General features: G+C 35.9%; 1 protein-coding gene across 1 annotated transcript in view; it reads left to right on the forward strand.

Annotated features, from left to right (window-relative positions):
• Window positions 1–1,855: 1,855 nt before the first annotated feature.
• LOC123869441 (ATP-binding cassette sub-family G member 1-like) overlaps window positions 1,856–13,920 on the forward strand; it is a 41,977-nt gene continuing 29,912 nt past the window's right edge. The window contains exon 1 of the mRNA XM_045912365.1: window positions 1,856–2,022. The gene's annotated coding sequence lies outside the window, so the exon portion shown is untranslated. The remainder of the gene's footprint in view (window positions 2,023–13,920) is intronic.

Here is a 13,920-nt window from a genome sequence, read left to right on the forward strand (position 1 = left end):
CTACGCTTGCTTATACGCGGTCTCCTCTCATCCTATTTTCATAATAATTAGTACTTTCCCCTAAAAACCTTTAAATTGATATCAATAAAGTTTTTTTTTTCCATCTTATCTTCTAATACTTATGCATTTTACAAGTTTGGTTTTTGATCTTTGAGCTACCGGGATAGAGCACTCAGATTAATTAATTTTTATTTTCAAATTATAAGTCCTGGTCTATAATGACCTAATATTAGCTTCACTACACTGCAATGTACTGTTTACTGCATTCTTTTTAAAATAATTACTTTTTTAATGTAATAAATGCACAATATAAACTTATCTTAAAATCTAGAAAAATCCTAAATAAAAATACTTTATAACATAGTACTGAATTTACTACTCTATGGCATTCTGTACAATTACAGTATGACAAAATGCTTATGAAACCCGAAACAGGTCCTGCCGCGCTGAGGCGACGGGTATGACTGACAAGATAACGTAATTACGGCCCATAAGACTCAACAATAGGGTCGAAAATTCTTTGTACTCGTTCTGTACGCGATTTGAAGAGAATAAGCGAGGAAGCGTGAAATCGAATAATTTAGAATATAATTTGAAATATAGCACTTACTGTGAAATGATCGGACCGAATTATTAATTTGATTGTTTTACACCTATGGTGAAAGTTACGTCTTTAAGAGCTTTGTCATTAAAGAGAAAAACCCAAAAGTCTAAGGTTTTAGACCAAACTTCTGATTTTTTTTCTATCGAGGAAAGTTTGTCCAATCATGTTTTTATCGGACCAAATCCAAGGGGATATAATGAAAAATACTATATATTAATTTCAAATTTTTCGATCCATGCGTTCCTAACTTAATTCCATTTTAGTAAACTTTAGTATCAACGAAAACGGAGACCGCCGCGTTAAGTGGGTACGCTTTGTAAAAGAACCGTTGTAATGGTTTTAACTTTGAGAAAAAGCGTCATGGCGCAAACACATCGGCTTTGTCCCTCCTCTATATGGGTGCTAATTCGGCCCAGTGAAAGACATGAAAAGAATACCATAAAATGTGAAAGTTGGATGTTTAGCTATGTTTATTATTTTCTTCGCGCTAAACTGATCGGCTGGGAATGTAGATAGTATAACTAAGTATACCTTGAATGGAAACATAGGCTACATTTATCCCGGAAAATTAAAGGATTAAGGCTACATTTTGTCCGGGAAAATTAAAGTATTCCCGCAGGATTTTAAAAACCTAGGTAGGTATATCCACGCTACTGAAGTCGTGGGTATAATCTATTTAATACATACGGGTAGATGGCTTGCATCCTGCAAACGGGCATAGGCTACTTTTTGTCCCGGAAAATCATAAAAATTTTCGGAATTTTTTTTCGAAACTAAATCCACGCAGATGAAGTGGTGGGCATAATTTTATCATCATGATCAACCCATCGCCGGCTCACTACTGGGCACGGGATTCCTCTTAGTATGAGAAAGATTTGGTAATACTCCACCACTCTGGCTAAGTGCGGATTGGCAGACTTCACACATCTTTGAGAACATTATGGAGAAACTCTGAGGCATGCAGGCCCCCCCACGATGTTTTCTTCACCGTTAAAGCATAATATTTAATTGCTTAACACATAACTTCGAAAAGTTAGAATTGCATGCCGAGGCGAGTAATAAATGACTTGAATCCATTCAATACTGTAGGTACTTTTTAAAATTAACAGACTTTCTAAATAACAGATAGAGGCGGCGCGTTAACGGTGTTAACTTTACTGTACAAGCTTACTACAAATAGTTATGCACCTCTATGATGATATACAATTACAGACCTCAACGGGACTGGTATATTAGTGTATTTGAACGGGACCATTCAGTCCATGTAACCGGCTATTGCCAGTACCAAGCCAGTACCCAGTTAGGGCCCAGCCTTGATTCACGTTAGTCGGCACACCGCTTTATTGAGCGGACAGCGCGTGTTTTATGTATGTGCGAGTGATAAGTTCGATATTTGAATTTGTATTTGGAATTTATAGGTAGGTTCACATTATTTTAATTTTTTTGTACCAAAAATTAGTAATATGTACTTAGGTAGGTACCTACCTACTAAGAAAAAGATATTTGGACTGGGAAGCATTTATGTATTTATCTATTTAAGACATCTCTACTGTAGGCAAAGATAGAGGCATAATCGGATAACCAAGATTTCTTTTTTTTTAACCCTCGACCCAAAAAGAGGGGTGTTATAAGTTTGACGTGTGTATCTGTGTGTCTGTGTATCTGTGTATCTGTGTATCTGTCTGTGGCATCGTAGCTCCTAAACTAATGAACCTATTTTAATTTAGTTTTTTTTTTGTTTGAAAGGTGGCTTGATCGAGAGTGTTCTTAGCTATAATAGAAGAAAATCGGTTCAGCCGTTTGAAAGTTATCAGCTCTTTTCTAGTTCTTACTGTAACCTTCACTTGTCGGGGGTGTTATAAATTTTTAATTTACACTTGTTATAATTATTGTCCATTATAATATTGTGGATTAATTTCAGATAGCAAGGTAGCATTTTAAGATATCTAAAAATAATTCTTTCATAGATAAAAAATTTGTACAATTATAAAATAAAATGCTGTTTATATATACAAAAATTAAAAATACTTAACTAATTAGGTAATTTTGTGGAAGCCTCATACCTGCTCTTAATTCATAAACCACATTTTCCTATTCCACATGTAATCTCATAATACTTAACATAATTTTATTATTTAGGCACGTTATCTCACATTTTTGTACATATATGACATAGGTACCTACTTACCAATTATGTATAATATGACCCATAAAAATACCTAGATTCAAACTAAGCCTAGTTTATGACCCATAAAAATACCTAGATTCAAACTAAGCTAAACATAGTTGCGATATCAAAATAAAAAAGTTATAAACTTCAAAAAACTTAACTAAACTTAGGTAGGTACAAGTAGGTCCTCTAAAGAACTTTGCGATTAGGCATCTAAGTAGTATTAGGTATAAGTATACATAATTAAACAAAATGTGTTAATTGCAAATAGAATACAGTCACTTTGCATAACGACACGAGTGAACATAAATATTAAATACATATTATATGCATATTACTTAAACCTCAGAATATATTATTGTAATAGTACCTACTACGTACCTAATCACTCAAACAATTTTTTATTTTAAGGTCCAAAAAATACACAGCGGTAAAGTAAAAACCAAGCGTTGATCAAAATAATTTTGAGGAGCGGACGAACAAAACGGTGTAAGTAATTACACTTTTTCAAAATGTTTATTTTTTTATCATCTGGACGTTTTCGGTCCACTGAATACAAATTAAATTTTACTTACATCCTAAAATCTGCTAAAATTGATTCTACGTGATGTATATCAAAACGGCATAATTACAGCATTTAAGTTTCTTTGCAGTCATACATAGTTCACGATATTAGTTATAGAACTTCTAACAAAACGGCTTCGCCGTCACTGGCAGGTGTCAAATGTTAGTAAGTACATTTTTAACCCCCGACCCAAAAAGAGGGGTGTTATAAGTTTGAAGTGTATATCTGTGTATCTGTCTGTGGCATCGTAGCTCCTAAACTAATGAACCGATTTTAATTTAGTTATTTTTGTTTGAAAGGTGGCTTGATCGAGAGTGTTGTTAGCTATAATCCAAGAAAATCGGTTCAGCCGTTTGAAAGTTATCAGCTACTTTTCTAGTTACTGTAACCTTCACATGTCGAGGGTGTTATAAATTTATAATTTACACTTGTATTTTCATTTTAGTAAATGCATTAATTGCAGTATGGTTGTCCATTACAGGTACACTTATGAATGAAAGTAATCTAACATGCACTAACCTAAATGTTGTAATGTAACCTAATATGTTAAATTGCTTGAAGCCACGGCTTTGCCGGTAGAGCTGTAACTACCCACGACCGAAGCCTCCCACCAAACAAATTGAGGCAATTATTCACAGACAGACAAAGTTTTATTTATTTGCATAGTAATACACGTAAATCCTCTGCTCAAGTACACAATAAGTAAATAGCATGTTAGAAGCTTCTAAGATCGGATTTTGGTCAGGGTCCATGACGTAGCTAAGTATACAGAGTCATGCTGATTGCGATTCGGTGCTGAACTGGAAGTAATACTTTAAGTAGGTCTTTATCATTCAGTACTTATCAGCATAATGGCTGGTTCACATTATTCAAGTCACTGGATCTACCTAATGTAATATCCTGATTCCTGTGCTCTTGAGGAATGGATGTCATCGTTTATACATTATTCTGCCGTCCGTTGCTAAAAAGTGGCTGACCCAAAAAATAATAATAGGTATTTCCATCCATCCATCCATCAGCCTGTATGCGTAGGCCTTTCCAAGAGTGCGCCACGGAAATAATATTTAGAGGCTTTGTAATAGATGGTAGAAGATGGTAGAAGATTGCTAACTGCTAACAGGAGTTAGCAGTTAGCAATCTTTGGGTACGGAACTTTCTGATAATATTTCCAAAAAAGTTTGCAAAGTAAAAACTGAAAACAACTGGTCTTAAGTAGCATTCTTTTTAGGGTTCCGTAGCCAAATGGCAAAAAACGGAACCCTTACGGATTCGTCATATCTGTCTGTCTGTCCGTTCGTATGTCACAGCCACTTTTTTCCGAAACTACTAGAACTATACTGTGGAAACTTGGTAAGTAGATGTATTCTGCGAACCGCATTAAGATTTTCACACAAAAATAGATTAAAAAAAATTTGGGGGGTTCCCCATACTTAGAACTGAAACTCAAATTTTTTTTTCATCAAACCCATACGTGTGGGATATCTATGGATAAGTATTCAAAAATCTAGTAAGTAGTTTTTTTAATAGGTCAAAAATCGTAAACCGCAATATACCTTTCATTATAATGTTTACTTATCAATAACTTAATTTAGCAAAAATACATCATTATTAAAACATCGGTCAAAGTTACAACGAACTACAAGAACTTTTATATGTGATGTTACTTGCTGCTACGGAACCCCTCATGGGCGAGTCCGACTTGTACTTGGCCGCTTTTTTTAAGACGTTAGACGCGACTTCGTGCAAACTATACATCGATGGTGCAAACGATTGCCAAGTAGGCACGCGCGAACCCAAGTAATCTACTTCATATAATTTTAGAAAAGCCGATCTTATCTCTGTAATAAGAAGAATCTTTTCTACATGAGTCCGAATGTTTTCTGGCGACCCGTACCGATCTTATCGAGCAAAGTCGGTCGGTGTCGAAACGAGACTATTACAAAACTCATTTGACCTAAATCCAAAGGTATATAATACATACGCTCCGCGGCGGGCCGCGAGTCGCGCCGCAAGGATAACGTGTCCTCTCTAATCTTGATCATACAGATCATAATATGGTGCGACTCCACTATCGGGACTCAGCAAATGACATCGCGAATTGTGTGGTCGGCGGCAATCGTATCGTTCCGTACATTCGCGCGTGAGTGATCTGCGCGAATATAGGTTTATTTTTTTTGTTTTTTCGGGATATAAGTATCTAATACACAAAAGGGATGAATTATACTCATATTCGCTGTCATTGTTCCCTACGTCATTAACGTGTCCTCTCTAATCTCGATCATACAGATCATATGGTTCGACTCCACTATCGGGACTCAGCAAATGACATCGCGAATTGTGCGGTCGGCGGCAATCGTATCGCTCCGTACATTCGCACTTACCCGAATGATCTGCGCGAACATAGGTTTATTTTTTGTTTTTTCGGGATATAAGTATCCAATACACAAAAGGGATGACTACTGGTATTCGCTGTCATTGTTCCCTACGTCATTAACGTGTCCTCTCTAATCTCGATCATACAGATCATATGGTTCGACTCCACTATTGGGACTCGGCGATTGTATCGTTCCGCTCATTCGTGCGTGTAACCAGAACGCTAGCAAAACCTTAGCGTTATTATTATTAACACAATCCAAGGCCAGTAACCATTTGCCTTATCTTGTACTTTTAGTGATTTAATATTTTTCAAACCCGCATTGTATAGCGTGCAAAACTCGGGTCAATGCCCCATCTACGATGCGGCATTGAGTGGCATATTTACGGAACGTTCATTGACATCTTGAGTCTTGCGTCAGTCAGATATTTTATTTGCAATATGTTGTAAACTTTAAAAAATACAGGATCATTTTATTTTTTCGTGTTTTTTATCTTATCAGTAATCGTTAGTACTGTTATCTGTCTTCGTTTTTGCTAGCGTTCTGGTTACACCAAGTATAAGTTTATTTTTTGTTTTTCCGGGATATAAGTGTTCTAATACATACACAACAGGGATGAATATTCGCCGTCACAAAATATCTGCCGGCTTTGCCACAAAACATTCGTCGTAACCTGAATAGTGTGGTCAGTTGATTTGCCGAATGCCGAACTATTGTAGCCCGAACTTGAATCATTTGCTGAATCCCGATAATGGAGTCATGCCATTACAGGCCCAAATGCTAAGTTTATATTATTTATTTTCCCTTAGTTAGTTTAAGAGAAGTTTTCCTAGCGCGTTCTCCAGCGTTACATACAAACATAGTTGAAGTTTCATTTGAATATCATCCTATCATTCTCGATGAACTCGTATCGAAACGAGCCCTGGCGTTTAGGACCTTGAGAGCTTTAGTAAGTTTACTTAAGAAATAATTAGATATCACCATTAGATCAATAATTATCTTATCTAAACATTCAACAATCATTGTCAGTCGAAAAGTGTACCGTCGCGCGTCGTACTGGCTTTGACTTTGAAGGGGGACAGAGATAACTTGCATCTCAGAGATGGGCATAGATTAGGTACTTTTTATCCCGGAAAATCAAAGAGGTCCCACGGGATTTTTAAAAACCTAAATCCACGCGGACAAAGTCACGGGTACTGCTATCAATAAATAAACGTTTCACCGAGAAAATACACACAAGTCAAGGGCGAAATCCATCAGTCCGTGAAGTGAACCAGTCGTTACACAAGACACTTAAAATGCCGTATCCAAACAACAGCTACCCAATCGGACAAGGTCGCACAAATCTGATAATGATAATAATATCACCCGCAAGACGAAGAATGCAGTAATTATTAATTTAATCTTGTGGCGAAAGGTGCATAAGATTTCCATATTTTATTTATCCGCGCAAAATATGTAATATAATATACAATATTATAATTTATATCATAATATTAATGCAGCAGGTATAATGAACTAGCAATCCTCACATTATAGGTTTGTTGGTTTGTCTATATACTAATAAATAAAATTGACGTGTCTGTCTGTAATTTCGAAATAACTACCTCATAATATTAATTTAAGTTCGTATAATGGTTATTTGAACGGTACCATAACTGAATCACGCGTTTTTTAAATTTTTGTCTGTCTGTCTGTTTGAACGGGCTAATCTCCGGAACGGCTGAACTGATTTTGACGGGATTTTCACAGACAAATAGGTACACGATTCTAAGGTACAATGTGTAATACATTGGACCTTAGAATCGTGTACCTACCTATACCTACGGATTCAAATGACATAGACAGTGATACGTCCATAGGCGTTCGATGCACGTTATGTGCACGGTTCGTGTGCTTCCGCAGGTGTGGATCCATCTTAAAAGTAATGTTCCATTAACTGGGTAGTAACGGTTTTAAGCGCACAGTTATTGCTATTCAAATAGATTTACTTAGGTATTTGTAACAAAAATTAACAAATGTCTGAACGTTTTGTCCGTTGTTGCACGTTCACAGCAAATTGTGCAAAACTGAGTTGCAAAATGCATTAGGTACCTTCCTATACAGGTATACCTATGAGTTCTGGTAGAGTTGGACTTATGTTAGGTTTATTCAAGCAAATTCAAATGTAATGTAATAGACGCAATCTCCGGCAGGCAGCGGTCTGAAATAATTTATTTTTACCCTTCAATAGGTATCTATTTTTATTCGGTAATAAATTCATTGGCATCAAACATAAGATTTTTTTTTGTAAAATATACTTCAATCTAAAAGTAAACAAGTGTAAATTAAAAATTTATAACACCCCCGACAATTGAAGGTTACCAGTAACTAGAAAAGAGCTGATAACTTTCAAACGGCTGAACCGATTTTCTTGGATTATACCTAAGAACACTCTCGATCAAGCAACCTGTCAAATAAAAAAACGAATTTAAAATCGGTTCAATAGTTTAGGAGCTACAATGCCACAGACAGATAGACAGATACACACGTCAAACTTATGACACCCCTCTTTTTGGGTCGGGGTTTAAAAATAATAATAATAATGTGTACGTATGTAGGTTTATTTATTTTTATGTATGTAAGTATATTATATCCCTTTTGGCTTTTATATGTACCTACCTATCTATTTTGTGCACCGGCGTGAGAGTAAGTTATATAGCTATATATAAATAATATAATAAAAAATTAAATTAAAAACTAAATGAATTAAATTAAATCTAATCCCTTGAATCCTTTCGTTTCGAAGTACAATATTTCGCTCATCTTTTAATTATTTTGTTAAAATGGGGTAAATAACTACCCTTATTCAAGTAAGGTTGGGGTAAGTAAATGTTGCCAAAACTTTTCGCTATTTTTAGACTTGGTGACATTTCGCTCTACTTAGACAATAATATCTAAACATATAAAAGGAAAGGTGACTGACTGACTGATCCATCAACGCATAGCAACCCCTAGGGGAGGAAAATAGGGGTTTCAAATGTTTATAGTGCATTTGGATGAAGTCATGGACATAAGCCAGTTGTATTATATGCAAAGCTTGGCTGCTCCATATTGAAAACCCACAGGAAACTAATTTACAGCATGACAAAGTGTAACTATACTAATGACTGTGATTAAATGTACACGTGTGTTATTATTCCTACTTCTTTGTTGCTTTTAGCCGACTTCAAAATGAGGAGGTTCTCAATTTGTTTTTTAAGACTCCATTATCTAAGACACTGTTCTTAGGATACTAGATTTAAAATTGGTTTAGTCGATACCTACTTTTTTTAGTAGGTATCTGGTATCAGATGGATACAGGACACTGCTAAGTCGATGTCACGGTCTATTTTGCAGTTTTTACAAGTTTTTACAACGTCATAGTGGCAAATTGCGTCAGCAGACAAAATAAGAATTATTACTTCCTACATCCATTGCACTAACCAAAAAAATCAAAATAAAAAATCCTTTGGTTAGAATCGTAGAGTTATTTAATTAGAAGTATCTGCTAAAATGTAATATAGTATATCTAATGATTCTCATCTTTTTTGCTTTATGTAACGTGATTATGATTAGTTATGTATTTAACACATTTCAAATAATTAAAAATACATATTTACTTACTTAGTAGGTACCTACTTTCATACCTATCTAATAATTTTGCACAATATTGTAGTTTATGGGCTGTTTAGTTCACATTTTGATACGTGCCTCTGTGTAATAAGTAACAGCGTGTGCACAGTCTACTTGTCTATTATAATAATTATATCCACGCATGTGTAGATGCACCTTTATGGGCAAAGTTCGTATTAAGGTCTTTCACTCTGGTAGGGTGGTCAAAGTTAACATACGAGTACCTCAGCCAGTTAACTAGAGTGAGGGAAATCTCAGTTTGATCCTGAATCGACGATATGTCAAATATAAGGCTATCCATCCATCCATCCATCCATCAGCCTGTATGTGTCCACTGCTGGACATAGGCCTTTCCAAGAGCGCGCCACCAAACACGGTCCTCCGCCTTCCTCATCCACCCGCTCCCCGCCACCTTCTTCAGGTCATATAAGGCTATGTTGATATAAAATCAAAGATAAATAAAGACAGGCAGACAGACAGACAACAAAGTGACCCTAAAAAGCTAAAAATCTAATATAATTATTACTTTTATCTTCATTAACCTTGACCACATTCATTGGGCTATCCATTCGCGGCAGGTACCTATGTTCGTTAATTCTGAAAAAAAAAAATTAAAAGTAGTTGGTGTCTGCGGCTGTGCAGCGGAACTTGGCGTTCTCCCTGTGGTCTTATAAGTGGGATGTCCCTGGTTCGATTCCCGAGCGGGGGAAAACGATCTCTATTTCAAAAATACTTACTTGATTTCTAAATTATCTCTGGTCTGGTGGGAGACTACGGCCGTGGCTAGTTACCCCCTAACGGCAAAGCCGTGCCGCCAATCGATTAAGCGTTTTCGTACGATGCTGTGCAGAAACTGATAAGTATAGGTTTACTAAAACTACCATACCCCTTCTAAGTTAGCTTCCTTTCATAATCACTGCATTATTACATAAAAAAAAAGTTTTGTATGTCAAATAGTTTTGCGTAGGCGGGTGCGCGCGCGCCGGTCTATCATAGAATGAGGCCGCCATTACTCGATAGTCGATGATGATAATGAGTGAATCATTTAGGTCAGTTTCGTGTTTGTTGTGATGTGAAATTGTCTGTGTTTTTGCGCAGAATTTATTCCAATTTTTATTATCTACAACTACTAAAAAAGAGTAATTTTAGTGGGAAATTTTTTTTATGCCATAAAATTGAAAAATATTTGTCGTTTATCGTCTTGTGATGCGATTGAACGCCTATAGTACAGTAATTATGTTAAAAATAAAGAAAAATCATGATTATTATTTAATTATTCTCTTTAATAATGAATTCTAGCCCCATAAACTACCACTACCTATAGTGCAAAACATCACATCATTTTATTACTACAGACCTGTGCTACAAACCAAGACCCTATTCATCACACTAATATTATAAAGGCGAAAGTTTGTATGTGTGTGTGTGTGTATGTTTGTTACTCTTTCACGCAATAACTCCTGAATGGATTTGGCTGAAATTTGGAATGGAGATAGATAATATCCTGGATTAGCACATAGGCTACTTTTTATCCCGGAAAATCGACGAGTTCCTACGGGATTTACAAAAACCGAAATCCACGCGGGCGAAGCCGCGGGCATCTTCTAGTCAATAATAATAGCATAGCCTTTTTTACACATTATGTTAAATAACCTACTTATTTAATTATCATTTAATTAACTACTTACTTTTACTTATTAATACTTACTTAATTATCATTTTCAAAGTAGGTATACATAGGTAGTTACCTAGGTATACTGTACGTTATGTTATGATGTTAAGATGATAGATCGGAATCCATTATACTTATACATATTTCGACATGTGAACGAATCACGGCTGTGGGCCATGGTCATAGAACGGAAACAGAAAGTCGAAACCAGTTTCGCTAACTTGAATTCATCATTTAATAAGTTACTTTGTTTGTAAATAAATAATTACCTATGTAAAGATGTGTTGAAGTAGAGCATCTTTAAGGCTCGAGACACATTGTGGCGAGTCGAAGTGACGCGACACACGATACGTTTTTTCTAAACATTATGTACAAAAGAAAATCTCAAATTCTGCAAAGGATGAATTTGGCTGTCGAATGCTTAAAGTTTTATTTCAAAATAAAAAGTTAAAGCTGTATTTTCAGGTAAAAAAACTTCTGCAGAAATGTGAAAAAATGCTAGAAATCGAATCGAAATAAAACATGTTTCATGATTCGTCCTTGTAACATTCGCATCCAAGTTTGTATGGAACCACAATGACTTTTGGAACCACAACCATCTCTGTGTGAAACTCTGAAAGCGTTTCGCTTTCACTTTACAGCAGAACTGAAAAAATGTGCGCAATTTCATGAGTCAAGACGAGCTCAGTTGCTTTTATTTTTTCCTTACAAATAATAATAATAAGTATATTAATTGTTTACATATTACGGAGTGATATTGTACGGAGTAAGTGTAACTTTTAGTTCACAAAATTTTAGAAGACGCGTTGAGTCGCTTTATATCTACCGCAGTAGGTATGCCCTGAGCCTTACTATATTATTTTACTTAATGTTATGCATCGTTAAATCGTCCACTGCGCAGGTTCATAGTCAGAGATATTTCTGCTGATTGGTGTTTAGTTTTTGTTACCAAGTTATCAGGTTCTTTTATTTTTATTGTTAATATATCACTTATCTTTTATATATAATCCATTTCCTGCCCCCCATTCAAACTTTCCCGCCAAATAGACGCGCGTGAAATGAAACGCAACAGGACGATATGCAAGATGGCGATTTCTGCTAGAACGCGTACGTGCGCTGCTCGAAAAAGTTAAAGTTTTTGGACTAACATGTGACCGAAATACCCGAATCAAACAATCAAGCTGGCCAGCATGTGTTTTGTGAGTGTAGTGAGTTGTGACTGCAAATACTGAAGAAAAAGTCTGAAATCCTAGTGCATCCATGCAAGATCAGCGCTGGAGATCAAGTAGGTGTTCCTTGTTTTATCATTTGAATATCCCTAGTGCCTTCCCGTCCCAATACTTAACATTTGGTCCTTCGTTCGCGAATGCATCGAATTTTCGGTGTATATAAAACTGGTAGTTCCTATGGGGTTGCATATCGTCACACGGGAATAACTTGGGTAATCGGGGTAAAGTTCACGAAAATACACTCTACAAGCCATGTTTATTACGATATATGTGTATTATATCGAGTGTAGTATATAATAAATCCCTTATTTAAATAGTTGTAGTATATAATACGATATATATCTACATTTAAAATAGCACCGTGTGACGCTCTTGTTAGAACTTAAAATTGTGTAACAAAAGCTAAGCATGCTTTCGTTCGTTTCTACGAAACGAATTTGGCGTAGGGCTATATATGGTTAAATTTCTATTTTGGGAATCGGATTGCGTCATTCGCGTGGGGCGAGCGCGTGTTCTAGGAATTTAGCTGTTCAAGTTGGAATTAAGGGTTACTACACACGGCCGTATTAAAAGCTTTGGTTATTATTTTTCGGATTCATTTTTCCCTAATAAGTTAAGGGTATGTTTTGGCTTATTAGGAATTTCTTGGGAATTAAGGGTCACGGCACACTAGTGCGCGTTTATTAAAAAGTTTGGTTTAGTTGTTGGAAGCATTTTTTCTCTAATAAGCTTTGGTCGGAATTTCGCTTATTAGATATTTCTTTGGAAATAAGGGCCGCTCCACACTAGCCAGATTTATTCAAGGTTTTGGAATTATTGTAGGAGCACTTTCCCTAATAGGTTTAGGAACGGTTTCACCTATTAGGTATTTCTTTGGAAATAAGGACTGCTCCACACTAGCCAAATCTATTCAAGATTTTGGGGTTATTTTTTAGAAGCTTTTTCCCTAATAGGTTTAGGTTCGGATTTCACCTATTAGGTATTTCGTTGGAAATAAGGGTTGCTTCACATTAGTGCAGGTGTATTGCAAATTGTAGTTTATGTGTGGGACGCATGTTTCCCTAATAATGGTAGTTCGTGGTTGTCCTTATTAGGTATTTTCAATTCTTGAAAATAAGGGCGGTTCCACACTAAGCTAATTTTGGAAAATTTTCTTGGGTTTTATTAATATTGGAATTAATCATTGGTGATTTGATTGGTTAATTAGGGTGGCTTTAGTCTTAAAATATTAAGGTAATTAATTATTAAACTTTAACCATGGGTGGGAAAAAGTTAATGACTAAAGTGCGTTATGATATGACCGTTTCTAATTTTGAGACAATACGCTCTCTCTCTCAGGTGGTGTTGGCTTCAAATGAGAATAAGCTTTTGTTTAAAGCTAGATGTGCCGATTTGGAAAAACTATTTGAGGATTTTCAGGAATTGCATGTCCAATTGGCAGCGGAATCGGGACCGGAGTTTGATCAGGGAAAACACATGTTAGTGTTCAAAGAAATTAGTAATTCTTATTATACATCTAAGGCGAAATATGCCGAACTTTTTGAGGACTCGGAACTGCCAAAGGCGACTGCAAGTAAAAGCGATGGTTCAGCAAGTCATTCGTATAAACCGAATCTGTTACTACCTAAGGTGCAAATTCCAAGCTTTAGTG

The sequence above is a fragment of the Maniola jurtina genome, chromosome 11, assembly GCF_905333055.1.
Source record: "Maniola jurtina chromosome 11, ilManJurt1.1, whole genome shotgun sequence".
Classification (NCBI taxonomy): domain Eukaryota; kingdom Metazoa; phylum Arthropoda; class Insecta; order Lepidoptera; family Nymphalidae; genus Maniola; species Maniola jurtina.